This window comes from Vicugna pacos, chromosome 8, assembly GCF_048564905.1.
Source record: "Vicugna pacos chromosome 8, VicPac4, whole genome shotgun sequence".
NCBI classification, from domain to species: Eukaryota; Metazoa; Chordata; class Mammalia; order Artiodactyla; family Camelidae; genus Vicugna; species Vicugna pacos.
The window spans coordinates 57660166-57683979 of record NC_132994.1 but is presented as its reverse complement, the minus strand read 5'-3'; the positions used below and the strand labels follow the sequence as shown (position 1 = coordinate 57683979).

General features: G+C 34.4%; 2 long non-coding RNA genes across 3 annotated transcripts in view; one reads left to right on the top strand and one right to left on the bottom strand.

Moving 5' to 3' along the window:
• Positions 1-2923: 2923 nt before the first annotated feature.
• Positions 2924-12179, bottom strand: LOC140697884 (uncharacterized). Its single transcript, XR_012075267.1, has 3 exons — positions 12037-12179; positions 11493-11733; positions 2924-3340 (listed from the first exon to the last, which is right to left on the bottom strand). It is a non-coding gene; the product is annotated as an uncharacterized lncRNA (long non-coding RNA).
• LOC140697885 (uncharacterized) overlaps positions 7093-23814 on the top strand; it is a 37146-nt gene continuing 20424 nt past the window's right edge. For both annotated transcript variants that reach the window (XR_012075269.1, XR_012075268.1), the window contains exons 1-2: positions 7093-7361; positions 16215-16287. This is a non-coding gene — a long non-coding RNA (uncharacterized lncRNA). The remainder of the gene's footprint in view (positions 7362-16214; positions 16288-23814) is intronic.

Genomic DNA, 23814 nt, shown 5'->3' with positions numbered 1-23814 from the left:
CTTCAACTTTGGGTGTTTTATTTGCCTCAGTTCTAACATGGAGATCATTTATCTTCCTTACACTGATACATGATTTAAGAACCAAAGGAGATGTGCATAAAAAGCACTTTAAAATTATATATTCAATGTTAATAGAAAGTATTACTTATTATGATCATAAGTCTCTAATATTGGCATCTTTTATGTATTAAAAATAATATGATTTTACAGTTTTTCTTTCATGGTTTGTACTACTGACATTTTCAGGGGTGGTTTTCCTGTTTAATATAGGATCAGACATTTTAAGAGACCAAACTGATGTTGATATAACTTCTTTCATGAATAAATAAAATCAATGTTCCAGATTCAAGAATGTAATTTTCTAATAAAACATGATTTTTGTCTGATATTTCCCCCTTTGTTTCTTAGTCTACCTAAACACTGAACAAACTCTAAAAAGCTTGCAGGTGTGTCAGGGAAAGGTGCCATTTTATCATGTTTGGAATTAAATTGTAACAATTAAGAACATAGGAAGAATGAGTTGAAGTCAAACATTCTTAATTACCAAATCTTTTAGAATTTACATAAAATTATACTCATCTAAAGTCATCAGTTGAGTGATCAGTTTTGATACTTTTTTGTTTAATTTCCCTTGGGAGCAGAAGTGCTAAATTCGTGTATGTTCAATTCTACAATTGAGTTCAAAGAAGTAAGAAAAGTAAATTATTCATGGTGCAAAGGCGAGTGTCTGCAAAGCAAAAAATTATAATTAAGTTTTTGAATCTCTAATACCTATGTAGCATATAAATATTACATGCAGCTAGAAGGGCAACTCCATCCATGGGATACCATAGCATCTTTTAGGATACAGAATATCTGTAGCTCAAGACATTTCCTTAAGAGAGGATTTCTCAACAATGTGCTTGGCAGGCGGTTACCATCGCTCACACTATTAAGCATTACAAGAAGAAATCCAGCAAAAGTTAGCTTTAAGGTAGCAGGTAAATCACTATGGCTCCAAGTCTAATACATTCCATGATGGACATTTCAAGTGATGTTAAAGGCTGCCCAATGAAGAATTACTTTTAAATAACTAGTAAATTCCAGTAACTAGAGTTTTAGAATTTCAGATTCTCATCAAAGTGCTGAAGTTATACAGCTCTCAGTCCTCAAGGAGATCATGGCCCACGGGGGCAGACAGACACTTAAAAGACAATAATTCTAAAACATGAAACAGATGCTAAACTGGATAGATGGACAAGTTCTGTGGGAATGCAAAGCAAAACAAATTGTTAAGCATTTGGTGGTCAAAATCATCTGAACAGTGTGGACTTTTTAAATGCTTAAGAAGCCAGCCCACTAGAAAACTAAGTTTGTGTGTGTGTGAGAGAGACAGCACAGACTGTACGCGGTTCAGCAAGTAGCCTTTTTGCTTTGTCACTAATGTTGCTGACTCTACTGTAAAAGATCATTCTCCTTTTCAAGGGCTGCATTTCTTCCCTGCACTCCCATGGTCAGCTTGTGACCTTCTGGGAGTACAAGCTATCTGCAGCAAAACCTTCTAAAGAAAGATGGCTGTCTGATGTTTTTCTCCAGTCTTGAGATAGAGCCCAGCTTCTAGCCCTCTGTGGACACTTTATCTAGAAGCTGCTCTTGGCTCCAAAGTAAAACATATTTTAGTTCCTGTGTACTCTAATGAAAACTTCATCTTATACATGGAAACAAGTTCTCATTCTTTTCTCCTTTATATAGACTATCTTTCTCTAAAAGTATGTAACAGCCCAACTGTTCCCCAGTTCACTTATTTTTACTACTGGAGGAACAAGGAGAGGTTATTTTCTAACAAGAACAAAATGATTAAATGAACCTTATTGTAGAATCATATCATAATCTGAAAGGAAAAAGGAGGGAAGGTCTTTTAACCTGAAATTCAGGAAAAGTTGACTCTCATATACTGTATTTAAACCCAAAACAAGACATTTCAGGGTAACTTTGAGTTGAAGGAAAAGCTGCACATTTGGGGTGAAGGACAAGAGAGGGTCTGAGAATTTTAGAGACTGTCATTCACAAGACTCAGCTGCAACACTTTCCTGTTTTTTTAATTTCAATTTTATAATTTCAGGAGAGAAAATCTAAACGACCTGGTCTCGATGCTTTTCCATGAAATCAGCAGTGGCGGGACCAGCAGGGACCTCTAGCTACAGACGGTGAGTCCCATCTGCTGGTGCGGCTGCCTTGGGTGCGTGTCTCTGTTGAGCCTGGAGTCACCATGGAGTCAAGAATAACTACAGGTTTTAAATCATCAGCAAGACAAATAAACACGATGAAAAACTCGACAAAACCAAATATCAAAGACGGGGAGCATTGCACAACAAATGTAATAGAGCTGACATTTCCACTTTTAAGAGAGAACACGTATAAGAAAATTTTTTAGAACACAAGCCATGAGGGGAAGACTAGCGAGGTCAGTACAGGTGGGGACACTGCGTGAGTTACACCGAAACTCAATCAAGTTTCTTTCCCTCTAAAGCATTTGTTTCTTCTCCTGAGTAATAGGGATACAAGTGGTGTATAACTCATGCTGTTTTGTAGATCAGATGAATAATCCAAGCAGAAGGTTTACTGTAGCACCCAGCATGGAGTAAGTGTGCGAGAAATAATAGCTATACTTGCTTTGATACATATTATTATTAACCCCCTAGAAATGGGTGATTTATGTATATAAAAGATCAGAGGTAAAAAAAAAATAAATGGTTAATGAACTTATAGAAAGACTCTCAACTTTATTCATATTTAAAGTCTAAACAATTTTAAACAATTAGGGAAGTCTCATTTGCCTATTAGACAGGTAAATGATAATTAATACCAAATATTGCTGCGGGCTTTCAGCTGACCCTTAATTGCTACAAACTTTTTGAAAACAAGTTATCATTAACTCCCCAAATAAAATGAGACACGCCACCTCTTTATTAGTAGGTAGAGATATTTTCTCTTTGAAGTAGGAAGCACACTCCACTGGGCCCAGGGGCCTGTCAGCTTGCCGCATCTCCTCTGTGCTGCGGTCATCTTCCAGGGCCAGAGACAGCAGGCAAGTGGGGCACGTGCAATGGGCTTGCCATCCAATGTGCATCAAGATGGATGCACGTCCAAATTAGCAAGACCAAACTCTGTCATAAAGTGGTACTGGGGTCTGGATGGTAATGAACAGAGGGAGATGCTTATTTGGCTTCAGATCTCAGGCTTGTATTTCAATCCAGCTTTGCCCAAGAACCCTGGACTTGTGGGGTCTGGGACATTTCCCTTTCATTAATAATGCTTTTTCTTGATTTCCATTTGCCTTTATGCTTCTCTTTATCATCAGCTGAAACACATCAAAGAGACAAATGGTTAATACCCTAAAGCTCCAATTAAATCCATTTCTATACTTCTGTCTACAGATGCATTCACACAAATGCCTGAATGTATTTGTACAGAATCTTGCTTCCAACACTGTTATAATAATAAGGAAAAAGAAAATGATGTTGATTATTCAGAGATGGGTGAAATAAATTATGATATATTCTTAAAATGGGATACTATGTAATTATTTTAAAAACACAGTGTGAATTTATAAGTACTGATATAAAAAAATGTTTATTGCACATTACTAAGAAAAGTAGCAAGGTGGAATATAGGAAGTGTCACATGACTTTTATATAAAATAGACACACACACACATACACAGACTCACACTCCAATCTGACATCTTTGCCTTGGGGGTCACAATTCAACTGCTGTCCCTCAAAGACCAAGCAAGTGTTATCAATGTCTGTTGTAGCTAACTAAAAGAATTAGGACACAGTAGTAGGAGGGAAGATGAATTTCACACTTAAACACATTCAAACTTGGTTTTAAAATTTTTAAAATACCGTATCACCCAAACAAAACCAAGAGTGATTTGCCTCAAACTGCTAGTGGGTGAATTCTAATACAAATACTCATATTCATTGAATACTTCTAGAAAGCTGCATGAAAAACCCCTAATAGAGATGAATATTTTGGAGAGGAGCTAAGATAATGCAAGGTGCCCTTAATTTTACACTTTATAGTCTTTGGTATAGTTTTAACTTTTTTTTCACACATACTAAAGAGGCTTACATAAATTGAATGCATGATAAACCAATGAAACTGCTTTATTAATACCTGAAATATACATACCATAAAATGTTTGATAAAATCGAAAATACTCATGTCTTGGTCCTGGGTTCAATCCCCAGGACCGCCACTCTAAAAAAAAAAAGAATCTAAAAAATATAAGTTAATTAGAAAATACTCATGTCTCACACTCCCACCCCAGCAATATCTGATTACATATATTTTTCTATAAGTTGTTCTAGTCTACAGTTTGATCATAATATTATAATGCTCTATATTATATGCACATCTTTAATATATTGCATGGCCTTATACATATACTTTCTACGTGGTGCCACTTCACCTGGAATTTTTCTTCCCCTCTCCACCTCTTGATAGCTGGGAAACCTATGTTCATTCATATCAACTTGCTCACAATGAGTGGCTTCTGTTATTCCCAGTTTCCCCTCCTCAATCAGTGTGAACCACTCATTCCCCTCTCCTTCTCCTTTATGCCACATCCTTTAATCAAATCCACATCATATGGAGTTATTATTTATTAGAATGTGTCTTCTCTCTATCAGAGTCTGAAATTTCCTTGAGAACAAAAAAATGCCTGATTTTTCTTACTATCACCAATTCCGTGCAGAATACCAGAGACAAAATTGTTCACAAACTTTTGAAAGTGAACTAAGATTAGGCATTTTACTTTGCAGTCTGTAAATCATCCCTAGAGTCCAGAATAAAAGAAATAAGAGCCCTTTTTTGAGGGCTGTTAAGCACTGAATATGTATTATCTCATTTAAGACTTACAGACACTCTCTAGATAATTAAGCTCATTTCCAGATGAGGGACTTGAGGTTTTGAGTCATTAATTTTCTTGGCCAAACTGTAAGATGTAGAACTTGTTTATGAGGTCATAGATCAGGATTTGAATAAAGAAAATCATAAAGTTTTTCTACAACTCAGTAAAGCAAAAATGTGAGGAATGTTTCAAATCTATTTCTTCATGTTTAAAATGGACAGAACAGGAACTTTGCCTCAACAGCGGGACAATAGGGATTTGGAAATCAATTGAAAATCACAAAGGAGGTCGTATTTTGGGGTGATTAAAATAAGCAGAAACAAAAGTCCAATGAGTACAAATGTAAAGCTTGTAAAGATATGTAAAAATGTCTCAGCATCATAACATATACTATAGCACATTAATTAATTATTGGACCATGCATAGTAGAAAATATAGTTTGCTCAAGATGATGGTACTGAAAAATAAGAAAATTAGAAAACTGATTTTAAAATGTTTAACTATAAAGTGATGTAGATTCATAAGGATCAAAATTATTTCAAGGTGTACTTTTCACAGGAGCTCTTAAATAGAAAACATAACATAAATAATTTATAAATACTACTTCAATAAAATATTTAAGAGATTATAGAAAAATAAAAGCAAGAAGAATCACCAAAGTAAGTCATTATGTAATATCAGAAAAAAGAGAAAAGACTTAAAATTGGCTATTATTAATGCACTTTAATTTTAGCAATGAAAATATATATTTCAAATAGAATGGATATTTTCAAATTTTAAAAAATGCCTGCAATCATAAACCTGCATTTAAAATGCAGAAAAAATGTAGAAATTGCTTCTAGTCTCCACCTCAGTATTACTAACTTTAAAAACTCTGTCAAATACAATTGCCTTAGGTTCTCAAAAAGAGCATCAAATATTACTAAAATAGGAATTCATATTCTTGAACTTGAATCATGAAATTCTCCTCCCTACTTTAAAGAAAGGTTACAGCTTTATCCCCTTCTCTGTCCATAGTTACCCTGACTGTGACAGAGGTGTAGGCAATAAATGCATTGCCATTAATTGCTAATTGCAAATAAAAAGATCTGTAAGGAAATTCACAAGATCACTAAGACATCTGTTTTTCAGCATATTTATGTAAGAAGAAAGGACCCCCTGAGAAGGCCTCACTCTGTACTAAATGACCTGCTTCAGGCCTTAAAGCACAAGGTCTCCAAGCTGTTTAGTGGCCTGTGTCAAAAAAATTACTTGTTTCAGTCCAATTTCTCTCAATTCAATAACCCTCAAGCCTCTCAAAACAAAGCAAAGTTAAAATTATTTTCAATTGCTTTGGACTGGGATGTGTCAGGCCGTCTCCCACATTCCATGGACATCAATAGAACAAAGCACTCACCCTGAAACCTTTCTCTTTTTCTCATTAATCAAAATTCCAATGAGCTGATTCCTGGTTTAGTCTAGTCTAGAAGAGATTTATGAGAAATGGGATTTTTCTGACTCATGACTTTGAGCGACGTTCTCTGGATATATATTCCAGAGAAAAACAACACAGCCAATCATCCCACTTAACTCTGAATAATGCACACTTGATTATGTAGTGTGGTCCCAAAGTCCAGCAATCAAGAAACTTGACAAACAGAATTGAGCACATGGCTTCCTGTCCTGGACTCTATCTTTTAGTGAATGACTTTTCTCAATATGGTTTATTTAGTCACACATTCTAATATCAGTTCATTGTGTCAGAAAGGTAAAGTCACAGGAATTAACGATGAAGAATTTCATTTACGCGGCTGCCTGTCGTCACCTGTCAACTCTCTACCCGTTTGTCACCTAGCCTGTCACACTTGACATCAGCTTCTGAAGGGCTGACCGAGGAGGAGGCGGGAGAGGCTGGATAAATGTCTTCATGATCATCTTTAGCAATGTCAGTAGCTCAGCACTCTCAGAATTTTAGACTTGCCTGTGACAGCTTTTCCACCAGCGCTGAAGCTGCATTCCAAATTGATGTCTGTGGCGGCTTGGATTCTGGGCTAGAGCAATGCCTACGGCAAGCCAAATTCTGTGGTTTGATACCAGTAAACAATATGATCTCTCTTTGTGTTTATATGGATGAGCTGGAGTGGAATGAGGGAAGGATAACTTCAAATGACAGTTGCCACAGGTGATTAATTTTTTTTTGTCTTTTACAGATTTACTCTGCCTACTCTAATTTAAGTTGGTGTTCGTAATGACCCTTTCATATTGCATAAAGGCTGAAGAAATGCTTTCACTCATGAAACAAATAAGCAGGCAGGATGCCATGCAGGAAGATAATGTTCCTCACTCATGGTAATTTTTTTTTAAAGTGCGCTGGGAGATGTTTTCTCTTTATGGATACCCACCTGACCAGCCCATTTGTGAGCAGGAGATGCAAATGTGAGGCAGCTGATTGGAGAAAGGCGCGGGAACAAGAGATGCTCCTAAGGTGAGAGATGAGGTTCTCTGAGGACAGAGAGGTTACATGAATGTATCAGGGAAAGAGCCTTCACACAGCCAGACAGAGAAGGAAACATGGTCCAGCTCCTCATTTCTGATTGTAAGCAGGAAAATATAACTTAATCTCACTGGAACGCAACAAACAAAGGTGAAAACAGAAGACACTGAAAAGGACTATCATGAGAATATTACAGTGCAAATGAAAGTGTTTTAAAAGTTACAAAGCATCATTCAAGTATTAGTTAAATCTTATTAATAATTATCTCATATCGAAGGGAAATCAACAGGCTGGTAACTGAGCCTTTAAACTTGGCCTTGGGAATCAGAAAGAGTACAAAATCTCATGTTTGATTAATTCTGCTCTGTTTTGTATGGTCTATTATTAGTCATCTTTAGTTTTCCATTTTGGGTATATGTAAACATGAAAGCAGTACTGTTAGTATATATCAAAATATTTAAGTAATGCATGTTTAGAAAAGCTGGCAGAATAGAAATGAGCAACATCTCATGGGAAAGATAGAAATAAAGTAGTGCAATGCTAAATAAAGCCTTTCATGTAGAATGACCATCCAAACACAATTCATTTTTACGGGTCATGGATTAAGAAGTTGATTTTTGAAAATACATGAAAAAACTCACATTTTCATTGCATTGAGGAAATCTCCTCAGACTGTGTGATTCCAGTGGAAAATATCAGTATTTTTTGCTTTCTCTTTGCTCAGTCAATAGTCAGAGGCTGTACCATGATTACCTGACATACATTCAGACAAATGTGAGCTCCCACATTGATCTATTGCTCTCTGGGGAGCGAAGCCCTCAGAAGCTCTGTTTCTGAATAACAAGGTGAGAGTGAGCCGATACAAACTTCCTTTGAAAGAAAATGTCAGATTTGGAATAGAAAAACAACAGAAATATCACAGCCTTCCTTAAAAAGATACATAGGACTGCAAATTGCTAAAGTACGTCCTATAGGCACACACTCTTAGAAAAATCTGATGAGCGTGTATACCCAAAATATTTGTGAGAGCTAACTGCCCAATTAATTCTCAGAGAAAACCAACATAAGTGCCAATAACGCTAAACCTAAAGTTGAGCAGTAATTCCTTTGTTCTAACTAGGCAGTACCTGTCTGCCCTCTGAAGCAATGCATGGTATCTACTCAGTAGCTGAAAGGCTACAGGGTAAAAAGATCTACAGGAAATAAAACATCAATTGATTATTCTCTTCTCCAAAACATTATCCTTTTTTTTTACATTTCATAATCTCTTAGCAAGCCCAATATTTTACCTTATGAACTATCTGCCTTGAGCACCTCTCTAGTCCAATCATCATAGATACAATGATCAGATTTGGATTTCAAAAGTCCACCTTTGATCACAACTCTTGTTCCCCAAGCCTTTAATAGCTTCCTGTCGCCACCACCACCACCATACACACACACACACACACACACTCATGCACACACCAAATCTCCACAAGGCACAGTATGACACAGCAGGAATGTCTTTATCCTTATTTCCCCATTAGTCCTCCATATGGAGTTACACTACAGTCAAACAGGAGTTCTTATATTCTTTGAAATACTACTTGGTTTTTCCTCCTCTGCTCAGAGTGTTTTTCTTAACCTAGAATGCCCTCACTCTTCTTGCATCTCTGCCTGGTTGAAATTTTAGGTATCCTTCAAGTTTTATGTCAAAAATCACACACTTCATTTTCTGCTTGAATAGTATTTCCCAAAAGACCCTTAAAATACTTAAGAAGACTCCAAAGCATATGGTAGCCTTTAACAGTGACTCTCAACACTTGAAGCCAAACGGCAATCAGAATCTGGGAGGGATTTTCATTGTTTGGAAGAGAAAGTGCCATTCCACATCGGTGAGTCCTGGTTTGTTTACTGTTATTTGAGGAGGCCACGCTGCAGAGCTGGTGGAAAGCAAGTCTGTCCCAATCCCTTTGCCCATCCCTGAATGTTAAGACCCACTCTCTTCACTGAGTGTCTCTCTACTGCATTCCATTAATTTCTAAATGACCCGATAGATACGTTTATTACATTTTATTTTCATAAGTGAATTACCATTGCCAGAAAATTTAGGAGTCAGGATGAAGGAGGGATAAGTGGTGAGGCCGCTTCTGCAGCAGTGTAACTCACACAAGACAGAGCTTGTGGGAAGGGTGAGAGGAACAAGAATCCGAAATAATTTATCTGTGGATGAGCCATGTTGTGTAATCCCTTGTCAGAGTATCAAAGAGGAGGTCAGGAATACGAAATAGATAGACAAGATACAGATACAGGTCTCAACCAATTGTAAATACACTGAATGAATCTTTGTGAAAACAATGGAAATTGACCCAGGAACTATGTACATTAACCTGCCTCTCTCAGCTGCGTTACGAGGAAAAGAGCATAGCAGACACCCAAGTGCAGGTGTCTCTTGTTCTGTTTCTTTTAAGTGTATGATTAAAAATAGTTCAGCTTTGCTTTTGAGAATCAAGGACATTGTGGGAAATGAATTGTATGCAACTATTTCTTTGCTTACGCTGTAGGTTTGCGATATACATTATAATACAAAATTTATGCTTGTGCTTGATACTGCGAGACTTACTGCATTTCCGCTGATACTGTCTGACAACTCTCCCCCAGCGGGTTGAATAGTGAATAGGGAGCTAAGGATATGCCAAATATCCTAGGTTTTTATCTCCATCAGTTCTTGATGGGGATTTCCTGCTTTCAGGATAGGGCAAAAAGAAACTACCTTGCATGGGTCCTATGAAAATTATTGAATATTCAGTGAAATAATGTTGTAAACACTTTGGAGATATCCAGCTCTGAGTTGCAGGGAAATATCTGAAAAGTTAAAAAACATGTAGTCCTCAAAATACGCATTTGATTGGTACACGTAGAAATACGATGTTTTCTTATAATGTACAAGTTACTGTGGATGACTAAGGTAACACTTTCTTATTCAAAAGAAGCTTTGGAATAAGGTGTTCTGAAATAAATAAAACAAATCCAAACAAGTTCAAGGAGTATCAGGCATATAAATTTGTCTCTGTTATCTCTTGAAAGTTTTGGAATAATAGGTACAAAACAGAAAAAAATAAATACATTTTCTGTGTGCATTTGCAGAACTTAAGCATAGATATTAGGAGAATAAAGATTTTGGCAAATTTGTGAAAGACAAAAGGCATGTGGAAGAGAAGTGGCCAAAAACTGATAGAGAAAATGAGGGCCAAAACCAATATGTCCTCTAATTAAGCATGAATGATAATAAGAAAATCTTTATGTCGATTAACTCAAACTATTAATGGAAAGTGAAAGTGAGACATCAAAATAGTTTTTGAAAGCAAACAAACAAAAATAAATTACAGAGTAATTCTAGCAAATTAGGCCTAGAAATTGGACTTGATAATTTAACAGTTAAAAAAATAAAAGTATTAAGATAAAAATATCTTTGTAATATGGTGAAAAGGACATGTTTCTTTTCTTAACAAAAAAGATGAATGTATTTTGAGTTAATAGGTCAAAAACTAGAGGTATAGACAAACTATTTAGACACGTGAAGATACTTTCCCACAGCAACAAAAAATGGAAATGATCAAGAAGTATTTTGCTTTGTTTTGAAGGTTGGACTAGGTTGGGGAGGAAAAAGGCAGGGGGTGGGGATAAAAACATGAATGTGAATTGATCACTGAAAGTCATTATTTAATTTAAAATATCTGAATTTCTCAATAGCAATTGGTACAGTTTATCATTCTCTTTGGAAACACTTTTTACCTAATTTCAGAACTGTAAGACTCTGCTAGTTTTTCACCCAACTATCAGGATTGTCTGTAATTTTTTGTCTACTTTCCCTCCACTTGGATGCTTAAGATAACTGCCAAATTTTCAATTACCTGGGCGTCCATATAAGGCCATTTTTCTTCTCAATCTATACCATCTACTTATGTAGTATCTACTACCCTAACTTTAAATACCATAAATATGCAGATGAATCACATATTTTATTTCCAGACTTCTCTTAAACTCTGTAACATGCAGCCTTCTATCTGGTATCAGCCTTGGATTTCTCATGAATATCACAAATATAGCATGTGTCAAACCAAACCCTCAGTGCCATACCTCAGACGTACTTCTTTCACAGACCTCCTCACGTCAGCCGTGGGCGTTGCTATACATTCAGTGCTCATGGCAGAAACCAGGAAGAAGAACTGAAACCGCTCTCTCATTATCCACCTTTAATCTTTCCCCACTTGAGTGAATGTCTATTAAAATGTCCCCTTCTACTCATCTTATTACAAGTTACTCTATTTTAAAATCCTTCTAATTGATATGTCTGGTTCTATTCCCATCTCTCTCCAGCCTGATATTGTTAAAAAAAAAAAGATATTGTTAAAATATAATCAATGACTGTAGCTTTTCTTAAGAATTCTGTATTCTTAAAATAAATTAATACACTAAGTATAACCTGCAATGTCCAAATCTTTGATTTTTCTTTTCATTTACTCTTTTGTTCCAAGAATATTGGGTTCTTTCCATTTCTGGACAGTACTAGATCCTTTTAGGTTCAAGGCCAGGTTACTAACTCTGCCTACTGTCTCATCTTGTCCAATCCCCCCCTCCCACTAACCCCCACACAAATCACTTCTTCTCAATGTCTGCTCACTTTTCTTGTCTTAGATTCAATTTCCTTTACTTAAAGACAATTTCTGTGACACCCAGACTTGATGTACACATCTCCATTACCACTTTGATAGCATTTCTTACGTGTCTTTCATACTATTTGTCACAATTGTTTAATTACTTGCATGGATCTACTTATGGCCCCACCCGCATCACAATGAGGCTCAAAATTCTGTGGAATGAGAGCTCAGTCAATTATTTTTACTGCTGATTCCACATTATCTAGTACAGTCCCTTAGACTATTTATAAATTGGAGCTTAGGATGTTTATAAAGTCATCTATTTATAAATTCAATTGAATGTATATCCCTGATAAGATGGGCTAGGGCTAAGTCCTAAAGTTAGTGGTGCAAAAGAAGCCAATCTCTTGGTAGATTTATGCCAAATAAACACAATTACTGTTTCACACACCTGAATTTAGGAAGAGTAAATCAATCACAATTTCATACAAAAGGTAACATTTTAATGATATATATTACTTTCAAAAGATTGTAGATACTAAAATATACATAGATGCAACATATCAGCTTATATATATACAGATTACTAAGAGAAACCAGAGCATCTTCATAATCACTTGAGATTTGATTTGACATAGGTATTTTAATCTTTAAAATGAATACATTTTAATTACAAAATTATATATAGACATATTCTTTTTTTTACCTGGAATTTCCAACTCTGTTTAATGAATTTAATTTGGCTTGACTTTTACAGACTGGTTTTTAAAGACATCTGCCTGTGATCCAGGTTATTGTTCAATTGCAGCATCTCAGTTTAACTTTCATTTTTAATAATAAATATTCAAAGTACTGTGGAAAAATAGGTTCCCTCAACACCTTGAAATCTTGTGTCCTGGCAATTAACATACCTGTTTGTATAATATTCAGTTTTTCCTATTGATAGGATCTGTGAGACAAAAATCATGTCTTTCTTGCTCATTATTTTATTTCTAATATCTAGAACAATTCTTAAAATAAAGCACAGTAAATATTTCTTGACTTAATAAACATAATCAAGTAAGGAGACATGGTTCTAGTCTCTTAGGAGACAATTTAAGATAGATATTGCTGTAGGACAACTTAAAGTAGTTAAACATCTCATGCATAAACAAAAAGCATATAATTTATGCTGAATAATAATAATTGAAGTTATATTTTACAAGCAAAGTAAAATGACATAAAGTATTACTATGGAGTTTAACAAATGAAAAGGAGCAAGTACAACACTTGATTCAGCCTCCGATATGTTTTTTAAAACCAATTAAATTCTAGGCCATTTCCTATACCCTGATTTCAGTTTGGTTTACAAAATCACAGAGATGTTACCATTTTAAACAATTGTTTAGATAGATCGTTGAGATTGAAGAAAGTCTAGCATAAAGTCAAGGCAGTTGGAGCTCCTAAAAATCGCATATTCTAGGTTAAGTCCAAGGCTTAAACTTTGAGGTCAATCCACAAATAGTTTTTGTATCCTTAAAGATATTTGAACAGGGAACAACTTAGGCCCAATATGAAACACAAACAGCTGAAATATACATATTGACAGAGGATGTCATAACAGATGTTTGCAGTGGAAGAAGTCCAGAAATCAGGAGTCCAGAAATCAGAAGTCCAGAGCCGGACTACAGACTTAGAGGTGAAATCTGATTATTCTAATCAGAGACCGTTGTTCTCTTCCCATGCTTCATATAAATCCTGTGGGATTTGGGCCAGATGACTCCTCATATCTGGAAGGAACTGAAAGTGCTACAAATAAATTTGGTTTCAATTTGGTGAAAGAGAAGCTCTTAAGAAATTCTCATTTTCACATGTAGGTTAGTTTCTACGGAGTGTGCAAAACAAAATAAAATCCAATGTGAATGAATAGGTGGAGCACAGGAGACTTTTCAGGCAGTAAAAATATTCTGTATGATACTATGATGATGGATATATGTCATTATACACTTGCCCAAACCCATAATATATACAACACCAAAAGTGAACACTAAGGTAAACCATGGACTTTGAATGGTTATGTTGTGAAAATCTACGTTCATTAGTTGTAACAAATGTATCACTCTGGTGGAGAATGGGGGAAGTTATGCATGTGTTGAGGGCAGGGGATATATGGGAAATCTCTGTATCTTCCTCTCAATTTTGCTATGGACCTTAAACCCCTCTAAAAAAAATAGTTTTAAAACACACCCCAAACCTGTAACAATAAGATAATCAGAGACAAATTAACATTCCAAAGAAATTGTTTGGAATTAGCAAACTGTGATTGCATTATTTGGTTAAAGATTCGTTTTGTTATGTTACCTGTCACTAAACCTAATTACCAGGTGGTGGAAAATAGTTCCATTGCCGAATCTGTCAAAATGATCTCAGTGTATAACAACAAAGTCTATCACCACGGCTATTAAACAAGAATAGGAACATCAAACGCAGCAAAGAAAAGCTGTAGACTAACAATCCACCCTTACTGTAAAACTCAGAGGAGCTATGATGGAAGCATATTTTGAAACTTAGTTAATATAAATTCCCTTATTTTTATACCTACAAAAATCTACATTTTCAGTGCATATGCATACACATACTGCCACACATATATGTATTTAGTTCATTAGTATACACATACACACATGCACACTTATATACAAAGGGCTCTCAACGTCCAACATCCCTTATTTTTTTAATCAGTTTCATACATATTTTCAGCTGTTTCAAAATTGTTAACTCATACCCCCATGAGAAATGACTTTACTAAGCAGACTACAGTTCTTGTAGACAGTACCTTTTGTCATCAGACTTACAGTATCCAGTCATTTTTTAAAACTTACTGAGATCAGCACCCCTCTTTTTGCCACCTTCAATGTTGTTGTGTAACATATTCTTAAGAGATATTTTTGCCACAGTCTGAAATCAATCTAGAAATCCCCCACCCTCCTTGTGGAAGATTTTTCTTAATTTAGAAATTTCAAGGTTCCTTTTTGTCATAAAGTGGTATGAGTTTTGAGAAACAACCAGTATCATGTATCATTCAGTATTATACAGAATAGTTTCACCATTTTAAAAAGCCCTTGTGCATCACCAGCAACCCTTCCCCTTTCCAAAACCCCTGGAAGCCATTGACTGATTTTCCTTCTCTTACAGTTCTGGCTCTTTCAAATGTCACATTAAGGGAATCATATAGGATAGATCACTCTCAGTCTTGATTCTATACTTAGAATTATGCCTTTAAGATGCATCCCTGTCACAGCTTGTTCCTTCGGATGGTTGAATTGTATTCCACACTATTGATGTACCGCAGTTAATTCATTGTCACCAATTGAAGAACAACTTGGTTGATTCCAGTTTTTGGTGATTATGAACAAAGATGACGTAGACATTTATGTTCAAGTTTTTTAATGGAAATAGGTTTTAAATCAGTCACATAAATACCTAGGAGTATGACTGCTAACTCATATGTTAATTGAGGCTTAGCTTTATGAGAGACTGACAAACGGTCTTCTAAGTTGACTATATTTGGGTGGTTATATTCTGTGCACTCAGTTTTATTCCATTGATTTGTGTGTCTGCTCTTTCACTAATTCTAGATTGTCCTGATTATTGCAGTTTTATAGTAGTTCTTAAAAATCACATACTGTGATTCTTCTAACTTTGTTTTTCTTCAGAATTGTGTGGGCTTCACTAGATCTTTCGTATTTCCATATAAAGTTTAGAATCAGTTTGTTAATAACTATAAAAATTATCTGGGATTTTGTTCAGGATTACACTGAATCTATTGATCAAATTGGGAAAAACTGATGCTGTAAAAATATTAAATCTTTCATCCTATGAATACAGACTATCTCTCAAAAGTCTTTTTTAATTTTATTTTTTTCATTCATTAGTCTTTTATAGTTTTCCACACATAGATCCTATATATTTGTGAGATTGACAACAAAGTGCTGACTATATTTTAGATGATATTGTAAATGACTTTTTTATTTTAATATCTTATTGTTCATTGCTAGTATATAAGAAGGCAGTTGACATCTGTATTTTGAGAACTTGCCATACTTGCTTATTAGTTCCAAATTTTCTTGTATATTCTCTACATAGACAATTATATCATATACAAATAACATTTTAGGTCTTTCTTTTTGACAATATACTTTTTTTTTTCTTATTACAACAGTTAAGATGTCCAGTATGAGGTTAAATGGCAGTGGTGAGAGAGGACATTCTTGCTTTATTCCCAATTTTAGGGGGTAAGTGTTCAGTCTCATTAGTGTAATGTTATCTACAGATTTTTCATAAAAAGTATTTATTAGAAATTTCCTTCAATGCTTAATTTTTGAGTCTTTATCATGCATGCCTCTTGAATTTTGTAAAACACCTTTTCTGAATGTACTGATATAATCATATTTACTTTAATATGAGGAATTACAATGGTTGATATGCAAACATTGAATAGGCCTTATATTCCTGGAATGAATCACATTTGATCATGATGTATTTTATTTTTATATGTTGCTGAATTGAATTTGCTAATATGTTTTTAAGGACCTTTGTGTCTATGGTCATGAGAGATATAGATCTTTAGGGTTTTTTGGTAATATTTTTTATGGGTTTGGTAATAGAGTAATTCTGGCCCCTTAAATGAATTGGAAAATATTTCTTCCTCCACTATTTTCTGAAAAATATTGAGTAAAATTCATATTATTTATTCCTTACATCTTAAGTATAATTCAATGTTCAAATTATTGGGGCCTGGTGTTTTGGTTTTTTTTGGAAGGTTTTTTTGAGACTAATTCAATTTTGTTAATAAATATATGGCCATTTAAGTCAGCTGGTTTTCTTTGAGTGATTTTTTTATAGTTTGGGCCTTTCAGTGAATTAATCTGTATCACCTAAGTTATCAAAATATGGGCATACTGTTTATAATATTAACTGATTATTGGTTAACATCCATGAAATCAGTAGTGAAGACCCCTCCTTTATTCATGATACTGACAATTGGTGTCTTCTCCTTTCCCCTTGGTTTGTGTGGCTAGAATTCTATTAATTTTAATATTTTTTCCAAAGGACAAAGTTTTGGTTTTAAAGATGTTCTCTATCATTTTTCTGATTTCAATTCCATTGATTTCTGCTTAAAACTTAATATTGCCTTCACTTTGCATGATTTAAGTTTAATCTGATCTTCTTTCCCTTGTTTTCTAAGGTAGAAGCTTAGGTTATTGATTTCAAATGGGTTTTTTTTTTCCAACCTATATATATTTAATGTTGTGAACTTCCCCCTAAGCACTGCATTTGTTACACCCCACAAATTTTGATAAGTTGTATTTTTGTTTTCACTTATTTTGAAATATTTTTTAGATTTCTTGAGGCTTCTTCTTTGACCCATGTGTTATTGATGAACACATTATTTAATTTCCAAATTTGGGAGGCTTTTTAAGCATCCTCTCAGTTACTGATTCTAGTTTATTCTCCTGTGCTCTAAAACTGTACTTTGTATAAATGAATAGCCTCTGGCCTCAGGAATTTTTTAATTCTCACAATAGCCCATAGACAGCCCCTGGAAATTTGTCAAAATCATTATTTAAGTTCTTGAGTTTGTGGAGTCTGGTGTCCTAGATACTTCTCTCTCTAGATGCATGAAATGCTCCAGAGTTCAAGATGGCAGTTTGCTCTGTGACCTAAATTAAGTCTTAGAAAAGGTGTTGATTTCCAACACTTTTTCCAGTTCATTCATATATATAAAGAGAAGACAGGGGATTCTAACCCCTTTACATACAGCAGCTGAAACCATATATCTACATTTCTGTTTGACCATTTAAATTCCTTTTGTTAATGTTTATGTTTTAATATGCTTAGTTCATCCTTATATTTTATATTCTTAGAAGCTGTGTTTATGGACTATTTATGGTAAACTAGAATTCAACCTGTTCTTTTTATCTTAAAGTAATCATTTTTACCTATAACGCCAGGTGGAAATGTGTTCCATTTTATATTCAATTATTTTTAATAGTTGTATTGTGATATAATTTACATATAATAGAATTATCTTAATATAGGTATATAGTTATATGAATTTGAATAATTGTATATACTGCAACAAGATATTGGAAAGTCCAATTGCCCTAAATAATTCCTCTGACACTTTAGTCTTCATCCTCTTCCTGGATCCCAGCTCCAGAGGCTACTGGTTGGCTTTCTGTTACTAGTTTTGCCTTTTCTATAAATTCATAAAAATGGATCATGCAGGTATGTAGTCCTTTGTGTTTGACTTATTTCACTTAGTGTTTTTGAGATTCATTCACTTTTTCTTTTACCCTCCATATCCAATCCATCAGCAAATTTAGTTGTCTACCCCTAAAAATATTTATTACTGACCTACTTCTCTTTGGATTTACCTCTAGCAGCCTGGACTTCCTGGAAAACTGTGTAGCCTGGCATCCTTGTGTCAACTTTTATTTTGTCCAGTTAAATATTCTCTCTCCTTCACCCTAGACTCCCCAGTCTTCCAAACAACAACCAGAATTTTCTTTTCTTTCGTTTCTTTCTTTCTTTTTTTTTTTGTAGTAAATCAGTTTATGTCATTCTCCCTGCTTGAAACCCTTCAGTCACTTTCTAGTTTACTTGGGAAAAGTTTGAAATAACTGTTCATGAGGTTTCCAGTGACTTCTCCAAACACATGCCATTTCGTATTGCAGTTCCAGCTACATTTCAATCCACACTTCTGTCTCTCCACTACCATGCTCTTTCTCTCTGCTGACATTTCTCTCTCCTCAGCTATATGACTGACTGATTTATTCCATTCTTAGGACTCAATTGTCCTCCTGTAGACAGTCTGTTCCTAGTTACTCTGAATGAAATAGCACCAGTCAGCCCATTTATGATATATCCTGACTATGTGTTTCATACTACTTATTATAGTCTATAACTCATTTGTTCACTTACTTGTTTATGTTTTTATTGTAGCACCCTGAATACAATGTAAGTTCCATGAGACTATGTTGGGGCCCCAGCTGCATGTAGACTAATACATAAAAGACACTTACGATACCCAATATATACCCCAGTATCCATGTTCTTATGTAGTCCACCCTCATATTGCATGAGCTAACCTGTAAAACTAAGATGAAATTAGACTGTATTTTGGACCATAAAGTAAGTCTCAATAAATCTGAAAGTATTCAAATAATACAAAGTATATTCTCTGACCACAGTGTGATTAAGTTAGAAATTAGTACCAGAAAGATCTCTAGAAAATTTACAAATATTGGACTGAATAACACATTCATAAATAATCTATAGATCAAAAAGTTAATCAAAAAGCGAATTTAAATAAGTTTGGACTGAATGTAAATTAAAATACAACATATCAAAAGCAATAGCTATAAGGAGTATTTATTTATAGCACTAAACATCTCTGTTAGAAACTACCTTATCAATTACCTTGGCATTAGTCTTAAGAAATGTAAAAAGGAAGTCATTTAATCATAAGTATGGAGAGGGAAGAAAATAGAATGAAAATCAATGTATGTAAAACAGATTAACAATGGAAAAAATGAAACCAACATGATTCTTCAAGAAGACCAATATAATTTATAATGATCCAGTCAGAAGGATCAGGAAAAAAAGAGAGAGGAAGACAAAAGACTTGAATTATCAATAGCAAAAATTAGAGAAGTGAAATCACTACAGATTTGTCAAGTATTAAAAGTTAATAGAGGAATATTACAATCATTTTGTGACAATAAATATGACAGTGTGGATTAAATGGACAAATCTCTTGAAAGAAACAAACCACCAAAGCAATCTCAGTAAGAAACAGATATTCTGAATAATTTCTACCCACAAAGTAATTGAATTTGTAATCAGATCATTTCCCTGGAGAATTCAATCAAGCACTAAAGGAAGAAATAATTACAATTCTAAACAAACTCTTCTAGAAATATGAAGAGAAAGAAATATTTCCCAACTTACTCTATGAAGCCAGCATTATTTTGTTACTAAAAGCAGGTAAATATCAAAAGAAAACTACACACCAATGCTCCTCATGAACAGTGATGCAAAAATTTTAAATTAAATGTTGTGAAATCATTCCAAAAAAATAATAAAAATGATGATACATTGTGATCAAGGGAAGTATATTTAATTTAACATTCAGAAAGCAATTAACAATTTTACATATTAACAAGTTACATATAAAATGATCATCTCAATAGAAGCAGAAAAAGCATGTTATAAAATTCAACATCCACTACTGTAAAAACTCTCAGGAAATTACAGATGGAATGGAGACCCTTCATTCTGATAAAGAGCTTTCATGAAAAACAAGTGGATTCTGAATGTTTTTATTCCAAAATTAGAAGCTATTGTCAATTTCAGCATATTTGGTCAACATTGTGCTGAGTATTGTAGCCAGTGTAATAAGAGGAAAAAAGGAAATAAAATTCATTTAGGTTTTAAAGAAAGAAAGAAATTATCTTTACTTGAAAACTACATGTTCATATATGCAGAAAAAGCACTATAATCTTTTAAAAGCTAGTACAGATAATAAGGGAGTTTAGCAGGTTACAACCTAAGATCAATGTACAAAACAAAAATTTTGAATTTCTATTTACTATCAAAGAACAATCAGTAGTTGAAATTTAAAATAATTCCACTTAAATAACATAAAAACATGAAATAATTAGATATAAATCCAACAAAGGATGTGTGGGACCTATATACTGAAAATTAAAAATCATTAAAATTTAAAAGTCATTTAAAGAAGGCCTAAATATGGGCATTGGCTAGAAATCTCAATATTCTTAAGATGTCAGTACTCTTTAAATTGATCTACAAACGTATTAAGGGCAATACTAGTCAAAATCTCAGCAAAGTAACTAATGAATTATTAATTATTAATATAATATGGTAAATGTCAAAATAATTAAGTTGTGTAAAAAGCCAGACAAAAAAGAATATATATGCTATGAATCTATTTATATGAAAATTCTAGAAAATACAAACGCATAGATAATTACAGTATGAGCAGTAATAATCTTGGGATGGAACCAGGTGGAGAGGAAACACAGGGAGGCATTACAGAGTCCAGAGAAAACTTTTAGAAGTAATGGATATGTTTACTATCTTGTTTGTGGTCATGATTTCACAATTGCACACATATATCAGCATTTTCCTAAGTGTACAGTTTAAATATGTTCAGTATAGTCTATGCCAATTATATGCTAAGTAGTTTCAAAAAAGACTGACAGTAAGTAAATGCTCCACTTTACTCTTTTCCTCATTCACACAAAATCTTCTCAGAGAAAATCATGGGGTTTTTTTGTCATGTTCTCTTATATGTTTTGATGAATTTATAGACATAATCTTGTATCTAAACATTTATAAAATTTTACATAATTTTTACAATACCGCATTATTTCCCAACTTTCAGAAAAAATAAATCAATGAGAAGAGAAAATTTCCAAGAACTGGAAATATATATGAATTTTTTATGGTAAGAAGTCACCAACTGTCAGGTAGAATGTATCTAAACAGATCCACAATGAGATCATCCTCCCTTAATTTCAGAACAACAAACACACAGAAGAGCCTAAAACCTTGGGAAAGATTTTTGGATAAGCAGGAAAAAGGTTACTTACTCAGGAATGAGACTCAGATGGCTGTCAAGCTGCATTATTAGTACTGGATTCTAGATGACAAAGAAACATCTTTGAAGCCCTGTGGGATAGGTATTTTGAACACATAATTATAAATTCATCCAAGCAAGTTTTCAAGTGTGCCCTCTCTCTTAGCACCAACAAGTTATTTGGAGACTCAAATGAGAGCAATCTCAGCAGCTGATGGGGAGAAAAAAAAGTTTGCAGGCAAAGGCAGATTTATCATGAAGCTGGTGAAGCTTGAACTTCAGTCTTTCAGTTGCTTATAAATTTCAGATCCTGTGTGTGTGTGTGTGTATATGTGTGTGTATACATATAGATATACATAAAGATATTTATTATAAGAAATTGGCTTGTGCAATTATGGAGGCTAAGTCCCACCATCTGCTGTCTTCAATCTGGAGACCTAGTAAAGCCTGATGATGTAATCAAGTTCAAGTCCAAAGACGTAAGAATGAGAGGAGCCTATGATGTAGATTCCAGTCCAAGTCTGAGGCCTAAGAACCAGAGCCCCAAGGGCAGAAGAAGACAGGTATCACAGCTCAAGCAATCAGGCAAGAAAGGCTGACTTCTTCTTTCTTTCACGTTTTGGTTCTGTTCTGGACCTTGACGGATTGGGTGATGCCTGCCCACACCTGGGAAGGCAAACCACTTTACTGGGCTCACCAATTCAAATGCTAATTTCATTCAGAAACACCTTCACAGACACACCCAGAAATAGTGTTTTGCCAAATATTTGGGCATCCCATGAATTCAGTTAAGTTGACACATAAAGTTAACAGTCACACCATGCAAAACCTTGCTACATGACTAAATGCAGCAAGTTAAGCAGTCGGTATCAAGTTAGGAAAAAGAAAAGTAAGTAGAGGTGGCTTTTTCAAGGAGCAACAGCTGGAGAGATGATAGTAGCAACAGGAAACCATAGTCAAGAAGTTTCTTTAGAAGACCGACTAAAATATGTTTATAAGAAACATGGTACTAAGAAGGGAGAAGGTGAAAATTCCCTGGAAAGTAGAACTAATTTATAGAGAAAAGTATGAAAGAAATAGAAAAGGGTTTGGTTACTCAAACTGAAAAATCTGCCTTGAACTAATATAAAGATTTGTTCTCTCACCTTAGTATTGCCATAGGAAAGAGCACTGACATTCATTTTTTGAGGGAGTATGGTTAGGCCAGTCATGCCTGATGGCTTTATTTTTTGTTGTGAAACAGGAAGAATGCTGTCTGCTAATATATTGGCATTTTTTTCTGAAGGTGTTTCCCCTGGTGTATAATTTATTTGCAATATTTTCTGGAATGAACTATTATGTTGCAGAATCAATATGACATACCTATTGTGATCAGTCCTGAAATATAAAATTCTCCAGACAACTTCTTTTCACGTCCGCTGATTTTACAGATAAATAGATTGAGATGTGTTTAACATGGCCTGTCAATCAGTTCCTCATCATGTGCAAGCCTAGGAAAAGCAGTTGCCTGAGTATCAAAAGCTTCTGGTTCTTTGCACTGTGTTTCCGCAGGCCTCAGCCTCCTCCTCACATAATGTGTGTTATCAGACTAGGATCTCTTGTTTCTAAGATTACATGAGCATAATTTAAATTTATTTACTATCTGAACAGAAAAATTAGAGTATGGGAAAGGAAGGAATAATTGTAAAGTGAGGTAATCAGAACATCTTCAAGAAAGAATAATTAAGCTGAATCTTAAAGAATAAATAGAATCTACATAATAAAATCTAATAAGATTTGTATGTTTTGTAAGTCAAGTGATTTCCAATTTATATAATATTTTATTCATTCCTCTTGTCATGGCAATATAATGTATTATAAATGTTATTTTCATCCTAAAGACAAGATATTGAAGCTCAGAAAGAAAACAGAGTTCTAATTATTGCATACCTACAAAGTTCCAGGCATTGTAATAGATGCTGGCAATTCTGTTGTAAATAAGATATGGCCCATATTCTAGAGGAGCTCATTAATTAATGGAAATTGGATGAAGAGATGAAGAAATTAAGACGACATAACAGAGGACTTTGAAAGCCAATCAGAAACTCGTAGACAATTTCCTTTCTGTTACTCAGATACTTCATCACAAATCAAGATAAGGAAGTTCCAAATG